The sequence below is a fragment of the Myodes glareolus genome, chromosome 6 (assembly GCF_982192425.1).
Source record: "Myodes glareolus chromosome 6, mMyoGla1.1, whole genome shotgun sequence".
Taxonomy (NCBI): domain Eukaryota; kingdom Metazoa; phylum Chordata; class Mammalia; order Rodentia; family Cricetidae; genus Myodes; species Myodes glareolus.
Window position 1 is genome coordinate 62,339,888 of NC_142031.1, and position 17,619 is coordinate 62,357,506.

The window sequence follows — 17,619 nt, forward strand, 5'->3', positions numbered from 1 at the left end:
CGGCCAAAACAGTTGTGTGCTGACCTGTATGGCACTGAGCACAGTTCCTCATTGAAAAACTACGAAAGGGTGCTGACCAGACTTCCAGGATGCCAAACTAGGATGCAAATTTCAGAAGAGTAACATGAGGCTCATTTGGAGAGAGAAGTCATTTGTGAGCCTGGTATTCGTGAGAGTAATAAATACATCACCATAAAACAGAAGGTCCATTCTTGGGTGGCTAAGGAGAGTCAGGGAGAGATGACCAGGGATCAGTTGCATAGAAAATCTCACCCAGTAAGCAGGGCAGAAATGTGGCTCAGCTCTTGGGTACTGGGAAGATATCAACCGTTAAGCAGCTGCCAAGTTGGAAAGTTAAACTGTGCCAAAAATCTCACTTCGGTTATTGGTTGGCCAAGTTGTTGTTGGGGAAGGTCATTTTCTTGCACGGAATTTCAATCTTTATCATCTATAACCTCATGGCCAAGTGGCCACAGAAACACTTCCCTGTGCCAACATTCCTTACCCAATGAGGAGAGGAGAAAGAGAAGAAGAAGGAGAAGAAAGAGGAGGAGAAGGAGGAGGAGGAGGAACAGAAGGAAGAGGAGGAGGAGCAAGAAGAAGAAGAAGAAGAAGAAGAAGAAGAAGAAGAAGAAGAAGAAGAAGAAGAAGAAGAAGAAGAAGAAGAAGAAATCACACAACACAAAAGGACCAATATGCTAACTACAAGTCATTCGCATGTCTTCCATAAAGCAGGCTCCACTGCCCAGCAGCTTCATCTAAGGCGGTGGTTCTCCGCGTTCCTAATGCTGCAGCCCTCTAAGGCAGTTTCCTCGCGTCATGGTGACCCCCAACCATACAATTATTCGTTGCTACTCACTAACTGCAATTTGGCTACTGTTAGGAATTGTAATGTATCTGCAGGGTGATATGTGACCCCTGTGAAAGAATGGTTCGACCCCCCCCCAGGTTGAGAAAGGCTGATACAAGGGCTAACTCACATTCCCTTTGGGGTTCTGGAAATTGAGGACATACCACATTCCCAGCCCCAGGACATCAAATCACATCTCCCCATGTTACACGAAGAGTAAACTGTAACATCCGGGCACTAACTTGAGTGGACTTTCTAAGTGTCAAAGCCACGACATCCACAGCTTTCTTAATGGTGACTCAGAGAGAGACTTTAAAGCTACTTACACTGCCCGGGGTAGCAACATCTAGTTGGGAAGTTACAATCTTTCCCCAAATGTGTGGAAATTATAAGTATAATAGAAATTGATCTACACACTTTTCAGTTCATATTTAACTCCACCCACCCCTCACCTCTACTCAGTGACCTCAGTCCCTGCCTCATCCTTATCTGTTGTCTCCATGGCAGGGCTAGCCTCCTCCTTTAGACAAATTCAACATTTAGACCCAGATTTTAATGCTCACCTTTAAACAAAAATAATCCTCATGTGTCTGGTGAGTTGCTTGAGTTGGGTAGGGCTCACTCAGCTCTGACTACCATTTCACGAGAGCGGAAGGAAAGGCAAAAGACGAGGTCCATGCAACGCCAGCCCTGCACGCAGACTAGACCAATTAAATGTTCCGTAGATGACAGCACCATGTCACTGTGTCAACGGGTGCCACACTCCCAGCTGTGCTGGGAGGTGGCATCGGGCTGAGACTCCAGGGCACTTCAGGAAGGGCCCTGACTGTCTCTCCCCTTGGGTGAGTGGGCAGTGTTCACAGCTCTGTTCCAGGTAAGGACACATACTCTCCAGTCCCTTCCCAAATTCACATCAGAGATGACAGCGGGTGTCTTGCCACTGAAATCCCAGAGGCCCAAAGGGCCTTCTTTCATTTTCCTACTTCTGCCCAGGCCTGCACCAAAGCCAGGTGTCCCTGATCAGATGGCCAGTCACAGATTGCCAGCACTGTGCTCAATATTTTGTGAGGTTCATCACACAAAGCTTCTCACTTAATTTTCTCATCACCTCCAAGGCAAGTGGGCGTGGCTATACCAGCTATTTCTGCTACAATGAGGACCTTCAATGGAGGAGCTTGCAATTACAGATGGTGTCCACTAGAGGGAGGCATTGCCTCACATGAGAAATGACAGTTCCGGTTTTTTTTTTTTTTCTCACAAAAGCCCTTAGACAAGAGAACAAAGCAGAATCCCCTTCAACACCTGCAATATTCACCTAAATAGCATTTCTTTCTAAGGTGAAGTGTTTGAACTCAGAGCTAGAATACCCAATACGTGGTGTGGACACTCGCCTGCTGCTCCTAGGTAATTTCAGAATCAGGAGTCTTGAAGACTAGTTTGGGAGAAACGGAGTTGGGACTTCTGAGAGGGGAAAAAATGAATAGATTTAGCCATTCGGGCTAGTGACTACTCTCTTCAGCCTCCGTGATACATTTTTGAAATCGTGTTTCCGAGTAGGAAAACATCTGTCTTATGGCCAACCTGACACTTCCAAGGGGCAGTGAAATTCTTGTGCAGGGCCAGAAAAGCCTGTTTCCACAACTCACGTGAGAAGTATTGGGATCTGGTGCTGGGGAGACTGGTTTGGTGGCGAGGACCCTTGCTGTGCAATCATGAGGACCTGAGTTCGAATCCCTAGCACCACAGAAAGGCCAGCGTGGCCACAGAAGCCTGTAGCCACCGGTGGCTGGGTGGAGCCAACTGCAGGCTTGCTAGATGTCCTGGCTACCTGAAAAATGGCTCTGAGTTTAGCATCTCAAGAGAGGAAGGTGGACGGATGGTGATGGAGGAGGACACAGGCTGTCTGTCTCTAGCCTCAACACAAGGTATGTGAACCCCTATCCTGAACACACACACATGTAATCACACATGCATGCAACACACAGACACAATATTGAAACTTAAAATATCTGCTTGGAAACACCATGAGGAGAAGGAGACTTTCGCACTTATGGTCTACCCCAAGTCTGCACTGAAGGGTGGTCAGAAGTCCAGGGGCTTCCCCACAAGCCGCCTCCGCAGGAAGCTTGCCATACACACATGAGAAACAACATAGTCCACATGGAACTTCCCTGTTTAGATGACTGAACCAAGACCATGACGGAAACGCACAAACAAACCCTTAAAGTTTATGTCCGGATTTCTGTTTAGGCCCTGCCCAGCTATTGAGAATATACTGGCCACACTCCATCTTCACAAACACCCCCAGCCGCGAGGCTTCCCGGGGTGGTGTCTGTGGGCTACACTGGGCACTCAGTCATTCCGAATGGAATATATTGCCTTCCACTCTCCGCAGGGCCTCCAGGCTGCACAGACAGATGGGCCGCTGTCTGGCCTATTCTTTAATTCTGCTGGAAGGCAGCAAATCCTAGCCCTGAATGTAGAGCTGGCCCTGGACCCTTCCTATCTGAGAGTGCAGCTCGGTGGAACATCCTGGTAACCAGAGTTCTGGAGCAAAGCTCTGGCTGCAGCAGACCCAAGCTACACCAGACTGATGACTGTAATTCCTCTTCGGGGTACAGATAGGAGCCCTAGGTCTAAACAGAGGAAGAACGGGTATGGGGGACGCACAGCCAAGCAGTCCTGGCGGAGGTGGCAGGCCAGCCACCATTCCTTCAGCTACCGTCCTGTAAGGAGGCCAGGGACTACCATCCTGACCACTGCCATCTCCACAGTGTTCCGCTCTGTCATATCAGATGCTCTCATCTTGGGGGTGGTCTGTCGTGCCTGGGGCACCTGCTGTTTCCTGTGGAGCCAAGAGAGGCATCGATGCTTTCCAGCTAAAGCTGTCTCTCCCTCTCTCTCCCTCTCTCTCGCTATCTTCAGACAGGGATTTACTTGCAGCCTGAGGTGACAATGAAGGTCCACTTACCACCACAAAGCCACGGCCAGGAACTACATGGCAACTCTCAGCTTTCTTTCTGGCCATCTTTACCTGAAAGCTGGCTGGATCTCTCTTCTGACTCTGAGTCCTCAAGTCCCTCTGAAAAGTCGATTTTTAAAAATTTTTGTGCAAGTGTGTGTACATGTATGTATACATGCATGTGTGTGTTCATGTATGCACAAGTGCATGTATGTGAGAGACAGAGTATACACTAGAGGACACTGTTATGTGTCATCCCCAGGAGTATGTCTTTTGCCCACCAGCTGTGCTAGAATGGCTGACTGACGAACCCCAAGGACCACCCTTGCCACTGGATTCCAAGCTCACAGCACCACACCCAGAATGTCCATGTGGGTTCTGGGTTCCAAACTCAGATCCTCAAGCTCACAAAGAATTCTAGAACAGAAATTCACTGCAACGTGTTTCCAATCATGCATACAAAACTCTTTTCCTAAGAATTTTCTGGGTTCTGCTGCTGTAGAGTCTCTGGTAGCAACCTCAACAGTCACTGCCAGACTCACAAACATACGGGACAGCAAGCCCTGCCTCTGTTTGTCTGCAGGTGCTTCACAGTCAGAGGCCACTACACCCCACTAAGGACTTGAAATCCAGCATCAAATTGCCTTGCTATCCTTGTCTGCCTGGACTGCAGAGGAGCTGCTCCCATGCTGGCTGAGTTTGCATCTGGCCTTGTAAGTAGGCTCATTGATTAATCTTGCTTTGCACGGATTAAAATGTTCAGGGGGATAAGATCCATGAGTGGGCGGGCACTCCGGGCTGTGCCTTGTATGACTATAGTCAGCACCCTTTCCATTGTCAACACTGCTGACTCTCGTGTCTACACACACACACACACACACACACACACACGCACGCACGCACGTACACACGCACACACCAGATAGCAGTGGCACTAGGTGATCTCCCACAGTACTCTACACAGTATACTTTTATCAGATTTTTCAAGGCAAAACTCCCTACAGAAATCTTTGCTTTATGAGAAAATTCAGCCTGTCCTGGGGGACACATGCCCGTCACCACATCGCTTAGGAGGCACGTGCCTCGAAAGAAATCAAGTGTGAGGCTAGTCAGGGCTACCAACTTTGATCATGTGCCCCCAGAGGTGGGGGTGGGGAGCCAAAAGAAACGAGTACATTTGTTCAGTACAATGCTTTAAAAACAAATTAAGAAAGCAGAGAAGACTCAGCCCATTGTACAAAGCAATCATTTCATCCTACCTGAGCATCTTCTACTCACTGACCATGTAGCTAGAAAGAATCTGAACTGAGACCAGTGGCCCAGCTCCTGGAACCTGGCCCGGGCATGAGCTGGTCCACTGCCCCCAGCAGGCACCATTTTCCTCCCTCTGCAGGCCCGGCATGTTGGCATGGTGATGTCTGAGACAGTCTTTGCTTGATTCATCGTTTCCCGTTCCTTCTATAATCACTGTGTGAGATCTGCCCTGGTAGGACAGAGAAATCCTGAGGGTAAGATCTGATGTCAGGAAGGGACAGGCAAGTCTTTGTTGAGCCCTGCAAGGGGACCAGGCCAGCCAGGCTCAGGCTGTACACAGAAGAGGGGCCTGTGCTGGGCCAGTTCTGGGGCAGTCCCTCCTGTTGGGGACTCCCTCTCCTCACACTTTTACATGGTATATTCTCCTCCCCTAGTGAAGCAGGATTCACAGTCAGGGCAACTGCCCTACCAACCAAAGAGAAACAAAAATTCTCCACTGAATAGTTTCTTCTTCTAGCTGATTTTCCCATTCACAGCAGCACCCTATGCCTGAGTCACCCTTAGCCCACCCCCCCTCCACCCACCCCTCCCTCAGTCTTCTGATTCTGTCCTGACCCTCAACCTCCAACCCTCCTCTCTGAGAACTTCCTTGTTCAAGTGTAGCATGACTAATAAAAATCCAGAGCCAGATACTGGGATTCAACCTGCAGGTCAGGAAAGCAAAGCAGGCAGCCACTGACTCTTACCCCACCTCAGTCCGAAATGGTGATTCTACCTCCAGGAATCCTCAGAATGAGACTGGGAGTGAGAGCTGTCTCCTCCCATCCTATATTCCTCTCTAGTGCTGGATGCAAGGCGTGCACAACCCGGTTTCTATGTCAAACTAGTGTGGCTACTGGGATTAAAGGTGTGCGTCACCACTGCCTGGCCTGAAAGGTTGACCAGGGCGGCTGTTTAACTTTCTGATCTTCAGGCAAGTTTTATTTATTAAAATACAAATGAAATATCACGACATTCAAGAATGCTCCTGCCTGTGGTGGCCTAACATCCTCCCTTGGTTGAATGTCACAGGCTACTGAGACCTGCCCAGGCCTGCTCATCACTGTTGCTGACGTCATCTCCGTGAGTTCGCTACCTAGCACTTCAGTTTCCTAGACCCAGGAGCGGCCAAATGAGCAGGCATTCAAAAGCTGCGTGGCTCTGTGGCCCAGAAGCCTACTTCTGGAAGGAAATCCCAGACGCTTCCGGTCAAAACCCAAACAAGTACTAGCGGAGTCCTTACTGTAATCCAGACCACTCGGAGTATCTGTAGGTATTAACTCATTCAAGGACCAGAACCTGCGTGTGCACACATGTGTGGTTAGAACCGTTTTCCCATTTGACCTCTCTAGAAGCTCAGGATTCAAGAGGTTGGAGAGCATACTCATGAGTGCTCCTTGGAAGGCCACGTTATAGACGAATTATTTAATGGCTGATAATTGAACCAATTCTACCTAGCCTCTAGGAAGTACACTATTTGGATTATGGAAATCCTGGAAAGTAGGCACAAATGACCAGGCTAACACCATCCCGTTTCCATGCCGTCTGTATCTCATGGGACTGCAACCACAGACAGGTGCTAGACAGCCACGCCCATGCTCCCCAGACAAGCATCATACTCAGGCTCCACACCTGAAAGAAGGAGCTGGGGTGCTCACAGGGCGCTCCTGTGAGAGGCCATGATGGCCAAGCAAGAGTCCTTAGTTGAGACGCTGCTGCAGCCACTCTAGGTGGCTTCTCTGCCAGCTTGCCCCCATTCTCAACCCCTGAATGTTTTCCTATATTCCAAGTCAGGTAACATCTCCATCCTAGGGCCAGAGTATTGGCATCTTAGGTGACCCAATAGAGAGACTGACTCAGCTTCAGATCTTAGCCAAATGACCCCATCTACCTCTCCCAATTCCCACCCCAGATACGGAACAAACCTGGAGCCTCAATATGTCTGGGAGCCCTAAAAGACAGGGGCCTCCAATTTCTTTTCTACCTGTGTCCTGTAATACTGAGAAGTGCCTCCGAGGAGACAGCACCATTAGAGAAAAAAAACAAAGAAGTCCTTTGCATCTGGGTCATCAAGAAAGGGTTACTTGGGGTACGCTATCTGGGGTGGATTTAGGGGATTAAAGGGCCAAGACAGGGCAGATCAGGAAGAGCTTGCGTGGAATCATTGTGCATGGAGATGGGGGTGGTAGAGGTGGAGGCTGGGTGTCTCCCTAGATCTCTAAAGTAACTCCCAATGAGAGCACTGGCCCCTCCTTTCTCCTCATCACTCCTTCCTACTGGCATCTTCTCTTTCTCTTTGTCAAAATCCTTTTGTCAAGGGAAGTCCTCCCTCCCCCTGGAGCAGTGGGTGAGAGAAAGTTGGGTCTGAAGTCTTCCCTAGGGAGAAGAAAATTCATAACGCCATGTATCCTGCCTGTCTCCAACCTCAGCCCACCAGGGCAACTTGGACGCCAAAAAGCAAGAGCCAGACACGTCCGTCCTGGTTACAGGGAGGGAAACAGGTCTTCCAAGAAACTCCATGAGGGCAGCAACACAGGCAGGCTTCAGAGCCTCACGGGCGAGCTGTTTATGGTCCTAAGGACTGAGGCCCGGCTGGGTTTAGCGTGCCTCTACAACAGGAAGCTGTACTCCTTCTGGAACAAGAGCCAGTCTCCTTGTAAGGGAGGGAATTCCCTGGGCCAGGAAGTACTTGAGCGAACACCTGCAGAGCAAGGTGTTGCCTTCAGAGAGTTTCCAGACGCGAGTCTCCGTCTGCCATTACTCTATTCGGTTCTGCATTTGAGAGGATGAGGTGGGGCCCAAGGACACAAAAAGACCTCATTTGCTGAGAAACTCTTACTGTTATAGAAAGGAGGACACACAGCACAAGAGGAGATGATTCCAGGGTTCGGATGCCGACGTCCTAAGAGCTGTAGACCTGGGGCGAGCCATGTCAACATTCTGAACTTCAGCTTTTTCGGGTCCCACTCTAATGCTCTCTCTAGGTGTGAAAACAGCACAAAGTGCACTGACCTTGGCACAGTTAGACAACCCACCCACCTGTTCATCTTCCAGCCAGCAGAGGCAGTGGAAGGCTGATAAAACCAGGCTCTGTGCTAGGTTCTAGAATATACTTAATACGATGTGTATAAACACCCATATACACTCATGTACACACATGTATATAAAATGGACATGCACACACCTCTCATGTACACACACATATACAGACATACGTATGTCTCTCTCGGTGTCTGTCTCTGTCTGTCTGGTTCAGTCTGTTTGTCTCTACCTATCTCTGTTTCTCTACATCTCTTCCTGTCTCTGTCTCTCTCTCTGCGTTTCTCTCTTTCTGTCTGTCTCTGCCTGCCCGTCTCTCTCCTAGAGAAAGGGAGAAGGACTGCTTTGTGCACCCACAAGGCAACAGCAGATTCCTCCCTCTGGGAAGCTGCATTTTACCAGTAGGGAACTACAGTGCAACCTGAACGACAGAGATGGCCAAGGCAGCTGCTGCCACTTCCTCTTCTTCTTCCTCCTTCTCTTCCTCTTCTCCTTTTTCTCATCCACCTGCTATTTCTTCCCTTGGTATCTCGTATCTCATTATGCTCACCAATGCCTCCATGGGGTCAGAGAGGAGATCAAGGCAAATTATTCAGTTTGCTGCTTGTTAGTCACTGCTGGGAACAGGTGGGAGGATGAGAGGCAGCTCCTAATGGATTTTTAAAAAGCAAGCCGAGGCATGATCTGTATATGACAAGCTCTCTTGCTGCTCTCCCGACTCCTAGCATAGAGCTCTGAGAGTCAGTCCCTGCTTATCGGTGCTTCTGTAGGGAGGCCTTCTCTTCCAGCTCCTTCAGTGCCCGGCTCATACAGACCCCCTGAAGCCCTTCCCTGGTAGCTAGGGAAGAAGACGGCAGACTTCTCTTCCTGCCCGCATCACTTGGTTCATGCCCAGGTTTCTGTCTATGAGTTGCTCTTCTCACTATTGGCTGTGTTGTCTCTGTCAATCACCTGCAAACTCCTAGAATGGGTCCAGTTATTGGCACTCAAAGGCCGAGCTCAGGACATTGCCAAAGTTAAAAACACAGTACTTTTTTCACGAACGCCCATCTGATAAAAAGGAAATTTCTATTTTAGTGTGAGTGGATAAAAGGTTAAGAGGTGAGAACAACCCATTTGCTTTCGAACTGAAGGAAACGTAAAGGACCAAGTTCTAGTCTCTGCACATTAGCCAGGGAGCCTGCCTACCAGAAAGAGGGGTTCAGGTCCACCCATCTCCCACCGCAAGTGGGGCACCAAGACGGTGTGCAAAGCCTTATTGCAGCACTACCTAGTAACAGGTGATGGAGGGGCCCTTGTGGCCATCAACCACCATGGCGCCTATGTGGGGCTGACAAGAGAATCTCCTTTAGACCTGAGAAGACTGTGTCTCCCAGTAACAGAAAGAGGAGCAGTCAGCAGTCAAAGGAACTGGGTGGTGGTGGTAGGGAGACAGACACAGAGGAAATCAGGCCTTTCTTTTCTGAAACCCCAATCCTATTAGAACATCTAGTGTGTGACTCTGTGTGTGTGTGTGTGTGTGAGAGAGAGAGAGAGAGACAGACAGACAGACAGACAGACAGAGAAAAAGTGTGTGGATGTTCACGTATATTTGGGTGTTTAGATGTACATATATTTGTGTTTGTATGTATATGCCTGTGTGTGTGAGTGTGTGTATATTTGTGTTCATGTATATCGGGGTATACAAATTTGTGTACATGTGTGTGTGTTTCTAAGTGTGTATGAGTGTGTTTGTCTGTGTCTGTGTGTCTGTGTGAGAGAGAAAAAGAAAGATAGAAAGAGTGAGAATAAGAGTGTGGATGTTCATGTATATTTGGGTGCACATATTTATAAGTATGTGCATGTGTATCTCTAAGTGTGTGTGAGTGTGTGTGTTTGTGTGTGTGTGTGTGTGTGAGAGAGAGAGAGAGAGACAGACAGACAGACAGAGAGAATGAATGTGTGGATGGTCATGTATATTTGGGTGCACATATATTTGTGTTTGTGTGTGTATGTGTGTTTGTGTGTGTGTGTGTGTGTGTGAGAGAGAGAGAGAGAGAGAGAGAGAGAGAGAGAGAGAGAGAGAGAGAAAGAGAGACAGACAGAGAGAATGAATGTGTGGACGTTCATGTATATTTGGGTGCACATATATTTGTGTTTGTGTGTGTATGTCTGTGTGTGTATTCAAGGTCACATATAGTCGGGTACTCATATCTATGGATGTGTGACATGTGCCTCTGTTTGTGTATGAGTGTACGTGTGTGCCTGGGGGGTGGTCTGTGTAGGACAGAGAATTCCACTCCTCAATAAATGACTACCTATTTTTCTGTTTTTACTTTCCTGAGGCAGGATTTACCCCTGGCCTGGAACTCACCAAGTAGACGAAGCTTCCTGATCAGCAAGCCCTACGGACTATGTGGCACTATGTGTCTCTGATCCCGCAGTGTTTGAATTACAAAGTGTGGGCCACCACACCTGGGTCTCTGACCCCATAGTGTTGGGGTTATTAAATGTGGACCACCACACCTAAATCTACTTCACAGGGGTTCTGAGGGTCAAACACAAGTCCTTGTGTTTGCATGACCAGCACTTTCGCAGCCGAGACACACCTCCCCAGCCCTGGCAAGCCATCTTTACTTAATGTCTGTCAAGACTGCTTCACAGCTCTCTGGTAAGTTCAAACCACCTAGCCCTGCATCTGAGACTCTGTGCTGACCCCTCAGCTTGCTTAGCATCTCTCAGATTCCAGTCACAGCCACCAGGAAGGTTGAGTCCACACCAGCAGCCGAGGCCTCTGCTCCCAAGCTTCAGGGAGATTCCTCACACCCTGCCCTTCAAGGTTCTTGGCCTACCCTCAATTTTACCTGCAGACTTCCTGGCTAGGTCTGAGAGGAAAATCACCCCCAGGGAGATCCTTTACTCTGGCCTTTGGCTGTACTGGGTCTGAGTCAATGACCTCTTAGCTTCCCTGACACCCTTTGGGCCTTACTGCTGGTAACTACGTGTTGCAGGCTACAGGGTCTGATAAAACCATAAACAACCTCAGCGTGGGCGTGGACTCTAATCAGCACTTCTGTGGAGGACTGAAGGACTGCATGTAGGTGCTGATGAGAAGATCCAAACATTTAAGGAATGAAATTGATCCCCCCTCCCTCTGCTTAGCCTGAAGGCAAGTCCTGGCAAGAGCCTATTATGCAAATGAACTCCAGATGCATGCATGGAATTGACCTTTGGGTGGTTCTGGGAGAAAAAAAAATCCCTACTCTAGCAAATTGGTTCTACTCTGATCATATTAGGGCAACTTTTCATTTTGACCTAACCGTTCACTGAGGTTTTCCACAGAACCTTGAACAAGCACCAGGGAGACTCCTAAGGCTAGGGCCCATACTCATTCATCTCCAGTCTTAGGAGCCAGAGCCCAGAAAAGGTTCTTTGAATGAATGATTGACACTCTACTGGGTAAGAACACTTACCTTTGTGTCTATGTGGGGATGTTTTGGAGATGAGGTTTTTGGGAAGTACTGGAAAGGAGAGAGGGATAGTAAAGGAATCAGGGAAAGTTAGCCAGGACAGAAACGCCAGCGTCCTCCTGACAGTGGCCTTTAAGAATCCTTCTTACCTGCCCACACTTTCCTGTTTTGACCTCCTCCCTCTCTCCCTGCGTTCCTCTGTTCCAATCCCACTGGCTACTTTTAGCTCCCTGAAGACCCGGCCCAGTCCCCTGGAGCTTTTGTCTCAGCAATTCCTTCTCACTTCGTAGTCCCTCATTTTCCTCCTGAGATAACCATCAGGAGTCTCCAGTCCAGCCCTTGTAGCAAGACTGGTTCCCGGACAGTGTGGCCCTCTTACTCAGATTTATTTAGTGATTTTTGTTTGCTGTATTTTCCCCATTATGCTGAACGGGCCCTCTAATACTTGCACAAATACTTGCACATGCGCTAATTGTTCCTGACCCCTGGCCTTACCCAGATGGCAACTCCCTGAAAATGGAGACTTTGTTTCCTTCTGCACTGCTAGCTGCAGCACTGAAAAACACCTGCTGCATGCCAGATAACACATGCTCTACAAATATTTGCTGAAGGAATGGACGTTGTTGGGGGATTGGCAAATGCCCCTACCAGCTAAGTCAACGGAGAATGTCTGGAGGAGACTGTAGTTGGAACTGAACTTTTTCTCTGAGTCTCAGATCTGAACGCCTGCCCCAAATCACACAAACCTATTTTTAGACCCCGGACATGTGCTGATCTGAAGGGAAAAAGCTTCTGGAAGGAAGAGAATTTATCATTGATAGTTCAGGTACCTGGGGATCTGGTCAAGGGATTGAAAGAGGGGCGGGTCCTGAAGTTGCATTTGGCAGTGGAGAGAGCAAACCTTCCACAGGCTAGACTGGGGAGAGTGCCCTGGCCAAAGCGCTGGGCTATAAAGCCTGATGACAGCCTCTCCTTCTTTAACTGCTGGGGACCTGCTGGTGTCGGGACAGCGTCTGCCCACAGATTATAGTCACACAGTTCACAGAATCCATTATGGGGCTAGAGCTGTGATTAAGTAGCTCTACAAAAGTTGGGTGGGGAAAGGAGTTAACCTTTGCTATGGCTCACTGGGAGTAAGAAACTATGACAGTGAATTAAGTCTTTTAGGCCTCACGGGCAACTTTGGAAATAATCACCATGCCACAGGGAGAGACACAGACTCAGCAATTTAGCAATGACCTTAGCAGAGTCAGTACACAGAGCCAAATGCACCCTGGGGTTGTTCTAATTCACGGTGCTTTTCTCCCTCCTCTGGGTGGTCCCACAGCTCAGGGAGCATTTAGAGGAAAAAGACAGGAAGAAGAAAGGAAGGGCGCCCCAGGCTAGGCTATCCACAAAAGAACGGATGAGAAAGTGTGGGGCTGAAGATTCTGGGAACTGAGGTGGGTAAATACCTTAGGGGTTCCCTAGCTGGGCTCTATCCACTGCCTTCTGCTCATGAAGTACTTCTGGTGTTAGCTCTTAAGGGAATGACAATAAGCTCTATGAAAAACAGACTGAGCATAGGAGGTAGAGACAGGTAACTCCACCGACTGGTGATCATTTCAGTGTAAAGAATGCTGCCTCCGTCCTCCCTCACCTTGTCCTACTGTGCTCCAGGTCAGCCTAAGGGAGATGCACTCGTAAGTGAGAGCCCAGGAAGCTGAAGCCCCCATAGATCTTTAGTCAAATGGGGAGGCTTGTCAGCCCACATCATATGCAAATTCAAGGAAGAAATTCAAATAGATGTGGTCATGCACTGCCCATAGGAAAAGAAACACTGTCCAATATCAATGGGACACAGGAAGGGGGGTGTGTGAGAGAGAAACAGATGCGCAGTCTGGAAAGGGGCGATGAGAAAGTTCCACACGAGCCCTTGGATGACCGTAAACTGCACTTCTCCCTGAAGATACTGTAAATGGGATGCAAACCAGACCTCTTACAGGACACCTAAACCTCACCTCGGGAGGCTGCCTACCCGAGGACTTCTGCTGGTCTAAATACGCTTAGCTAGAAAAGGCAGGAGGGACTTCAACTGGGACCAGGTAAAACACCAGCTCTAACCTATTCCTCCCCTACGTGTCATGCTAATCTACTGCTTCAGGCCTAAATATTCCAGACACCCAGAGCGACCCAGATGCCACTGAGAATACAGCTAAACATGCCCAGGGGCCTTGGACCACCTCCTAACCATAGTTTCCCTGGAATACGCGACAGTTCTCATTTGTGTCCTCTTTCATTGAGTCTTTCCCTAGACACAGCGTTGGGAGGCACAGCTGCTAATGAGAGACGACAGACCTAGGGAGATGAGTGAGCCCTGTGCTTCCGTGCGGTCTCCAAACGTGCACATTACACGCTTCCTACCAAAATGCTAGTTACCAACTTCTGCCGTCCTTAAACTCAGCAGGTCATTACCTGGAAAGATCTCCAGTGGTTGTGTGTCACCAATCCAGGCTGAAGAGACAAAACAGTGGGCGCAGCAACGAGGCTACAGGAAGGAGCTCCCCAAATCAGGTCTGTGGTCCTCGAGAGTCCCTGTCCTTACGGGAGTGGTAACCCTGCGGAAGGGAAACGAAAGCCAGGTTACTATGACAGGCGATCTCTAGGCCTTCTCCTACCACATCGCAGGTTCTACGCCACGCGCAAACAATTGCAGGATCAGGGGCTACCAATAGAGAAAGACATCCAGGACATAAACTTGTCCAGTTCATTCATTCCGTAGTTGGGGGAACTAAGGCTCGAAGAAGAAAACAGCATCCTTGAGACCATCCGTTTGGGAGGCGGTCCAGATTGGCTTTGGACTCTCTGGCAAGGGGAACTTTAGAATGTAGCCTCGTGGTCAGGCTGATCGAAGAGTGACTGCTGACCCTGAACAGAAGGCTTCTTTTGTATGTGTGGATATATCCATGTATGTGTGTTCATACACGTATGAGCCCTGTGCGCACGGGTGTGTGTATATGTGGCCAGAGGTTGACAAGGGGTATCTTCCATCAGTCTCCCTTTTATACAGTAAGGCAGGGTTTGTCACTGAGCCCAGAGCTCACTTATCCTCTAGTCTATTAGTCAGCTTGCCCCAGGGATCTGTCCATCTTCACCTCCTGAGCACTGGGATTCAGCAGGTCACCACGCGTGTACAGCATGTATATGGGTAGTGGAGATCAGAACGTAGGTCCTCACGACATTGCCCAGCAAGCACTTCACACACTGAGGCATGGCCCAGCTCCCCTCCCTTTTAAAAACATTTCACAGAGAGGTGAAACTTTCCCCGGGCTTCTGTTTTTGTAGTTTTTATGGGTTTGCCACGAGGGAGCTAAATTGGTAAAGCAGCCCATCTCAGACACGTGACTCAGATGGTGTCCATGTTTCCCTCATTATAAAAACATTGTTATGGAAGACTGTGAGCCACGGACACAGCATAGGTGGGCTTTGCTTTTTAGGGGCAACAAGTCTTTCTCTCTCTCCAACCCTCTCAATCCTTCTGTCCCCTCCCTCTCTCCCTCCTTCTCTCTCTCCCTGTTACAGAGAAATAGGAAAGGATATAGACCCTTTCTGTGAGTGCTAACTCTTATAGGGATTTTCTGGCTCTCTTGTGTATTTGAACAACCACACTTCAACCCAGAAAACGAACTGAGAAAAGAAACACACGTATCTAACATTGCTTCACCAAACCATAGCTCCCAGGCTCATCATTTGACCTCTGTGCCCATATTTCCCCAACTTGGCCTAAGCTTTGTCTTGTCAGGCCCTGCTAATTTCAATTTTCCCAACAACTAGAACCCTGAACTTCATACAGCTAGATGGTTTGCTGAGGCGTGACGAAAGTGCACCGACAAGCCCAACCTGCATAGAGCTTCCTTGCACACACACGTGTGCACACACATACGCGCACACACACAGGTGTGCATGCACTCAAGGAAAGAGGAGGTAGACTAATTGGGAAGAGAAGAGGGAGGTCACCAGCAGAGGGAGGAGCTAAGAGAAAGTAGCCTAATAAAACCGGGCAAAAGTGAAAATATAAAACAGAAAAAGAAACAGGGCCACCTCTGACTCCCAGAACTTTCTGTGCGTATCAGTTGCGTTACATTTATTGGGGTCAAAAACCAGCAGTTGTCTATGCAACCATTGTCCTCCTCAAACGCAGGACAAAGTGCTTTGGGAGCTGTCAGTGTTGGAGAGACAGGGAGGGGTATTCTTCCTGGGTCCTAGGGCAGGGCGGAGGAGGCCTTTGAAAGCCAGAGCTTACTGCCCAGCTCTCTGCTTGCCTCTGGGAGGCTGGACTCGCCTGGGCTCTGTGCAGCTGCAGGCAGAGGGCACCGCAGGAAATCATGATTGTCAATGCTCCGGGCTTTGTTCCTGTTCTCAGACAGCCTGGACATGCCAGGAGAGATGGGGCGGGGGCGGAGAAAGAGGAAGAAAAAAAAACAGGAAGTGAAGTGGGGGAGGAAACACTAGAGAAAACAGCCGCTTTGGAACGTCCTCCACCAGCGAGTGTTCTCTGAGCAGACTGTGGAGCTGGGTTTTTGGAAAATAGGGTGTGGCGCACATGAGGAAGAGGGTCCTGTGGGTGGGTACCCATAAATTCTACTTCCAGCCCTAGAGCTTGGCCTGTCCAATACAAGGCTGGGTGGAAACACTAAAAAAAAAAGTGAATTTCCAAAGGGTGGTGGAAGGCCCCCCTACACACACACACCTCTTGGCAAAGCCTGAGAGAGTAGGTGAGCCAAGAAGGTTCTAGAAATAAGAGAGGAACTCTTGAGGTGATGGTGACTAGACATCTGGAGAGCTTCCCCAGGCCCCCGCCATCTGCTTTCTCTCTCAGCCACTTTCAGATTGTTCGTGGTTTGGGAGGCATACATGAATCTCATTTACCGAAACCGGACCAGCTATCTTCAACCGGTTAACACAGAGGTTCAGAACACTCAGTCTTTATGGCATGGCTAAGATCCTGCCCTGACGCTTTCCATCTATTTTGTTCACCCAGAGATGCTTCCAGAAGTTCCTTATCCCCAAATGCACATCATTAAGCGTGGCTTCTCCTGGTGAGCTCAACAACCTCACAGAAATAGTCTTATACAAGGGAGAGGGTCAGCGAGACCCCCTGCTCCCTCAATGATGGTTGGCAGTTACTGGTTATGCTGAGCGAGCATCATTTCCTTGTGGAGTCTAGTCCTTGGTTACGTGGTCCAGGACTTAGTCAATTAACATTCACCCATGCTCTTTATAAGCAACCCTAATTCCAATCAGCAGGACTCTCTGTCCCAGAATCTCTCTCTCTCTCTCTCTCTCTCTCTCTCTCTCTCTCTCTTTCTCTCTCTCTCTCTCTCTCATACACAGAAATACATAAAAGTGTGGGAGAGTCTTATTGGGAAGAGGAATTCCATGGAAGACCAAGGAGGAAGAGAGAAAGTAACAGGGGGTGGGGTAGAAAGTTACCAGGCTTCACCATACACATGTATGAAACTGTCAGAGAAGAAAAACAGAAGAATTGAGTGTGAAGGGTTAATGATGAGACATTTGTAGGAAGATTATTAACATTATCACTGTTTGACCGGGGGGGGGGGGGGCAGGGGAGACACACACACACACAGTGAGAGAGAGAGAGAGAGAGAGAGAGAGAGAGAGAGAGAGAGAGAGAGAGAGAGAGAGAAGAGACCCACTACCCTTCACGCTCCCACAGGCACGAGGAAGGAGCAGAGAATGTAGAATCCCTAACTAGTACACAAGTCCAGCACTCCAGCGGTTCCCCAAAACTGCGCATCAGAGAAGCTAATAGAAAGTACAGTTCAAACCCAGAGAAGGAAGTGGTAAGCTGGCGTCTGGGCAGCTTTTGTTAGCATCTACCTGGCTTGGCTTCCTGGGCTAGTATTTGGGTAACAAGGGGGATCGGTTGGGCTCTCATCGTGGTCCCAACCCCTCTTGTTTCCTAGACAGGATCACAAAGCCCCCAGTGAGGATATTCTCGAGGTCTGACATTGAATGGCCTTCTA

The 17,619-nt window shown here is 49.0% G+C and overlaps 1 protein-coding gene across 3 annotated transcripts in view; it reads right to left on the reverse strand.

Annotated features, from left to right (window-relative positions):
* Window positions 1-17,619, reverse strand: part of Cyria (CYFIP related Rac1 interactor A) — a 113,616-nt gene that overhangs the window by 56,768 nt on the left and 39,229 nt on the right. For 2 of the 3 annotated variants that reach the window (XM_087907245.1, XM_048439722.3), the window contains exon 2: window positions 14,048-14,190. The gene's annotated coding sequence lies outside the window, so the exon portion shown is untranslated. Of the gene's footprint in view, window positions 1-1,413; window positions 1,541-14,047; window positions 14,191-17,619 lie in introns of all 3 variants that reach the window. The other variant, XM_087907247.1, reaches the window with a different exon arrangement.